This window comes from Liolophura sinensis, chromosome 6, assembly GCF_032854445.1.
Source record: "Liolophura sinensis isolate JHLJ2023 chromosome 6, CUHK_Ljap_v2, whole genome shotgun sequence".
NCBI lineage: Eukaryota > Metazoa > Mollusca > Polyplacophora > Chitonida > Chitonidae > Liolophura > Liolophura sinensis.
The window spans coordinates 82,117,919-82,124,454 of NC_088300.1; positions in this window are offsets into that span (position 1 = coordinate 82,117,919).

The window sequence follows — 6,536 nt, forward strand, 5'->3', positions numbered from 1 at the left end:
CGATTCGTCAAAGCCTGACCAACTGAGGTGGACACAAGTTTGATTTTTAAGGACGAAAAATAAGCTTTAAGGTTGTACTTCAATTTTTGACTTAAGTCAGATAGCTTTGCGGAATCAAACACCAATCAGAATCAAATGCGAGCTGGGACATGTCCCTACTTTGGACACAAGACGAATTAGGCCTTTTCAAAAATTAAGACCGGCCCGGATAGCACAGTTGGTAGAGCGTCCGCTTCGGGACCGGTAGATCCAGGATCAATCCTTGATCGAGTCACACCTAAGACTTTAAAAGAGGAAGTTGTAACTTCCTCGCTTGGCGTTCAGCATGAAGGGGATAGTGCAACGACTGGTTGACCCGTATCAGTATAATGGCTCGGGCGGAGCGGCTTGCTTGCCTTCGGTAAGTCGTCTCAGTGAGGCAGCACTAAATAAAAGAGCGGTGGAAATCCGTCCTGCAACAAGGAGGCACATTACACGTACATGCACCCTAATGATTCCTTCGTCGTCATATGACTGAAAAATTGTTGAGAACGACGTTAAACCCCATGCACTCACTCACTCACTCACTCACTCAAAAATTAAGAACGTATTTAAACGATAGGTGAAACGTTCTTGACTAGACTACCGGTCGATCTGCAAGTCAGAGGTGTCAGCAGGGAATAAAAAGTACGTGTGGAAGGAGGGATCGGAGCCGGGTGTGCTCCGAGGATCCAGGTGCATCGAGTTTAAAAGCTAGGCACCTGACCTTAATATGACAGCCACAGATGAGTCTCTTTGGCGCATTTTTTTCACAATGTCCCCTTAAAAAGCTTCGTAAAATAGCCTCAGCTGTTCTCGAGAAAATAATTAAAGAATTTCAAAATATCTCATATAATTTTGAATACCGGTATAGACCTACTTTCAAATACGTTATTTGTGTGAAACCCAAAGATAATCTAGCTCTAAATTGTATGGTAGCCAAAGTTGTGTATTGCAATTTGATGCAGTTGGATAAATAAGGATCATTTATGTAGGCCTCGTCACTCAATCTGTGACGAAGAAGTTGGCCTACGGGTGATGACCTAAGTTATCTATAGTCTTCTTTCATTTTAGTACAGGAAATGTGGGAAAACTGAAATTTTAGAACAAGGCGATGCAATACATTCTTTTCATTTCCTGCCGGATTAAATTTTCCCTAGCACGTAAAAAGTGAGGGTAGAGCAAACATAATTGGGCTCCACCCTCTTACAAAGTGGTGGCCCCTGCAAGTGTCAACAATTAATGGCATAAATATGTAAATAAATTAAGTGCCTTGCCGAAGTTAGATGCATGTCTGTGGGAGGAGGAGGTGGTCTACTGTTTATAGACCTAGGCCTATACAGGCTAATTATCTTTCAATGATTATAGGTCTCACGAGGTGCCGGCTCAAACCCGGTCTTGGGCATAGGGAATATGTAGGCCTACATTTATTTACTTATAGGTATATAGGCCTGCATCACACGCCAACCGGGGTAAGTCGATCAGAAACTTGTCAATAGTTTAATTAGTCCGAGCACTCCAGCTAATTTCCTTCACATATAAAACTGACTGCCATCCTGAAAGTGAAAAAAATCTTGAGTGTGGCGTTAAACAATCAAATGGATACAAAATATATATTATAGGCCTGTAATATGTCTGGCGAAGGTAGTTATTTACTCCCATACTCCTTACAGCGCATTAGTCGCTTTCTGCCTTTCGCTTTACATCACTGCCACCACTAGTAAATTTTGTACATAAATCTTGAACCACGCCCAGGTCACTGGGGTCACAGTGATAAGACAGGAAATGATGTCAGAAAACACAAGCAATCCGTCTCAACTTTTGTTTCTAACAATACTGTGTACATATGCATTCTCTTTACTTGGAGTTGGGGAAAGTGGGGCAAAATGAAACGCTTAATTTTACGGGCCTCTATCTTGTACAATTGAACATGCTGTTCCACGGAACCGAGCACGTGAGCTTTCACTTGTACCTACACTGTAAAACTGTTAGCTCCACGGACAGTTTCTCTTAGATGCCATCGAGGTGAATCAATTTTAAATTTTCTAGTTCATGATCCATTTTGCCCCATACATCGGGAATGAAACGGGCGTTTCGTGCCCCTGGAGCATAAATGAATGATGCTTTAGCATTCGCACTAATCTACAACAATGCCAGATTTGTTTGAGTAATAAGTCTGGACTTGAGATATCAGACAAGGTCTGGAGAAAACTATAACTCCCCTTATGCTTATGATGGACTTTCCCACAGAAGATAAGTGAAATAACAGCTCAAGACTGTTTCGACCTCACGACGCCATGGATACTATGATGTGGTCAAATCTAATACTAATGCTATAAACCGCCATGCCAGCTGGTCTATAAATAAAAATGAGAACAAAGTTTTGCCGAACGCGACAAAATTTAGTTATTCTAATAGGAAAGCAATGACGAGTATTATTGATGTAATGCTTTAACACCCACAGGACAGAACATGATTGTTTCACTCACTGAAACAATCCTTGTATTTATGCAGATAAAGAAATCACCGACAGAGGTGACATACAAAGTCGAGTCCTTCATCGTCAGTGCCTGCACAAGCAGTGTGCGCCCACTCCATACAGTTGGTACACTGTATCATGCCATCATGAATGCTTCTGCTCCACATTTCAGAGCAACAGATGCATTCAACATCATTGGTATCTACTATATCAGAGTTGCTTGAACCGGTCCCTTTTTTTCAGGTAGACAGTTTGTGTTTTGCTGGTCTTTTTGCCTTTGACAGATCCTTTTCTACTGCTGCTTACTTTATCGGACCCCAGTAAGCCGGACTGCTTGTGAGAATTGCAGCCTTACTTCGCCTAGGTAATTCTTTTTGGTCGAACTGTAGCCTTTGGAGGTGGTGAGAAGGTATACAGTGGCACATGTGCCGGAATGTTTTGGGGTTCAGAAGCTGTAACTGACGTAGCCGGGAAAATCGCATCGATGAATGAAGGTAGGGCTGGCCCACTAACATTTTCACTTGGAATCTTGACTGAAAGATGGTCTGCAGGCCATGTGCATGGAGTGACCTGACTGATAGTAGTAACTGTAAGCATATCCTCAGGAGAAGGGCTTCTTCCAACCTGACGCCTACCTCTTCTAGCAAGGATTCTGGATGACTTTGTTTGTTTGTCAAGGTTGTAAATATAACTAGGGAGAAAAAATGTTTGTCTATCAAAGGCTCCAGAAGAGCAAAGAAGTTTGCCACATTCTCTCCGTTAAAAGCTCAGACTCGAGCCGCTGACGTGGCTTCGGGTTGTTGAAGAGACAACTCTGGATGCCGTCTGCGGAAGTGATTTCATCAATCCAGTCCAGCCATCCTCGTGTTTTGATTTAACGGTTAGGCATACCATTCCTTAGGGGCAGTCGATAGGCCACAGATCTCGCGTCAGAAGTTATCAGCCCAAACATTATGGTTTCCATTTTCAGTAAGTATTTCAGTATGTATATCTACTTCTGTGCCCACATGGAAGATTGTCTGTAAAAGACAGGAACGAAATAACCCATTAGCTGTACCTTTGATTCAAGCCGCCGACGTGTAAATAACACATAACACTTTATCTAGTATTTATAAAATCCTAGAACATGGTCTAGCTGTATAGCTTTTTCGGGGGTGAGGCGGGGGGGGGGGGGGGGGGGCATGTATATCAACCAACAAAGTGAGTAAACTTTCAAATCACTGGAAACTAACTTGACCTTGCCAAAAGTACAATCAAACCCTTCGCCACAGGGAGCCCTGTAAACTCTGAAGTTAGGTACTGTGACTTTGGTACTGACCAAATGATCCGTTTTGCACCCAGATCTGAATATTGGTTTCCGTTCTTAGCACTGGTAAGAGTTGAGTTATGAAGTGATGCTTATATTTAAATCAAAATTTATCATGTTAGGAAACTAAAAAAAAAACGTATACCGTTTGCATGTTAAAGTCTTATGTTTTTGTTTGCCCAGGTTTTAGGAGATGGCTTACGAGAGGTGGAAAACTTTCATCCACGTGGGGAATTTCGTGGATTTAACCGTTCGTAGCAAAAACAACGTGACTGGGCTTCTTGAGTGAAGTTCCATTTTGCCCCGCCGTTCCATTTTGCCAATACCGACATACAACATGATTCTAACCAAAACCTAAAAGAAGTTTATTGATGAATACTTATCAGATAGTTCAGAGGGAAGACATACGTGATGAGGCTAAGTCTAAAACAAGTCTACGTGCGCCTCACAGCCTCCAAAGGTAAAGATCGACTGATCGTGAAAGTGGTGTAAAGCGAAAGGTAGAGAGCGACGCAAACGCTGTAAGGAGTATACAGGTATGATTTACTCCGACTCACAGAACACCACTCATGGACTAGTTCTTCTTTACAATACTGGCATATCGTTACATTCCCCTTTTCATCACAACAGAGTTTGACTTTTGTCTGTCAATAAAATTAATCACTCAAGGTCTTAGTAACTGGTAAACAAATGCAACTCAAAAGACAACTCGAAATTAAAAGACATTTGAGAATATCCATAAAGCATGCTTGAACTTTGAAAGTTCAACAGTTAACTTTAAATGTTGTTTGAGATGCCCTTGTTTAACCAACACACAGTTCGGTTTCAACACAACATTAAGAAATAATCCCGTACTGTAATTTCTGTAAAAATCTGAACGGAAAATGAAATCATGTACGCACAAGATTAACATAGTCCTTTAGTTGTTTGAGATACCCTTGTTTAACCAACACACAGTTCGGTTTCAACACAACATTAAGAAATAATCCCGTACTGTAATTTCTGTAAAGATCTGAACGGAAAATGAAATCATGTACGCACAAGATTAACATAGTCCTTTAGTTGTTTGAGATGCCCTTGTTTAACCAACACACAGTTCGGTTTCAACACAACATTAAGAAAAAATCCTGTACTGTAATTTCTGTAAAGATCTGAACGGAAAATGAAATCATGTACGCACAAGATTAACATAGTCCTCTAGATGCACAGGTTTACAAACAAGTCGTCCACTGGAGGTTCTCAGGCACTGTGCTGGAGGTTCTCAGGCACTGTGCTGGAGGTTATCAGACACTGTGCTGGAGGTTCTCAGGCACTGTGCTGGAGGTTATCAGACGCTATGCTGGAGGTTCTCAGGCACTGTGCTGGCGGTTATCAGACACTGTGCTGGAGGTTCTCAGGCACTGTGCTCGAGTGTCTAGGTTTGCTACACCATGCAAAACAAATGGACTTTTAACCAGTGTTGAACGCTGAGGTGTTTACTGCAGATTCACGTCACTTACACAGCGCCACTCACTCTAAAGGCTGACTACTCTTTCTTTACAATACTGGCATATCGTTACATATAGGCCTTCATCATAATGTGGTGAATTTAATACTCATCGGGTTGCTCTCGGGTCCCTCGATAGCCCTGGATGAAAATGATCAGCACTGTGATAGCGACCCACGTCTGGAGACTTGAAGGGTAGAGTTGAAGAATCCGATCAAGGTGGACAACTCTGTGGGTCACATAGAGGTCGTCACCTCAGCCCTCCCTTTCCTGTAAAATATCTGGATGTAGTCTATAGGAACAACTGTGAAAGAAAGAACAATTATGCAAAAATGTTCAAACGTGTACAGCACGTTTCTAGTCTATCCCTTTCCTTTTGGGCGTCCTGTCGAACAGGGAGTAGACAAAAACAAATCACCACAAGAAGAAAAAAGAAAACAAACGCGCGCGCGGCCTAGAAATTTAAAGAAGAAAATCATGAAAATTAAACCCCTAGGCAGCAAAGAACCTCCCGTGGGAAATATGTGAAATCTTATCGCTGCCACTGGCGCAGAATAGACAATGATAGGTGTAGGGCTAACACATCCTTAGAAAGGAATAGCAATCCACGACCAGTTAGAAAAGCGGCCATATATTACTTGATCGTAATGTTTCATGTTCACATCAGGCGCTCTAGCAGAGGTGCCTGAATCAGAGTCAGTGACAGCCTCTATAACCTTTTCTGATTGACCAAGTAAAGTGGACGGTGATGGTGGTTGGTGGGTTGGTGGGGGAGGTGGATGGGAGGGGGGGGGGGGGGTAGGGTTGGTGGAAATCCGCCCTGCAACAAGGAGGCACATCACATGCACCCTTAGGATTCCTTTTTCGTCATATGACTGAAAAATTGTTGACCACTAACTCACTCATCTAAATTATTTATCAGCATGAGAAAATCTCATTGCCAGATGTTTGACATGTCATTATGTAATGACGCAGTTTCCTTAACCACAATGGAAATACGCGATCGCTGCGAGGTTTGAGCTTGTCATGGTACATAACAAATGTTCCCTTCTGATTTCCTAATGTGTACAGCGGCGGCTTTCATTCAGGTACCATATAGGGGCCAATCCACATCGAACGGAATTTAGCGCTCTGATCAACGACAGCGCATGAGTCCCTTTCCAAGGCAATGTCACCAGTCGGATAGGCCTTTTGAACCACTTTCATGTAATTGTGAGGCCCCATATACATATACAATGTCACCACAG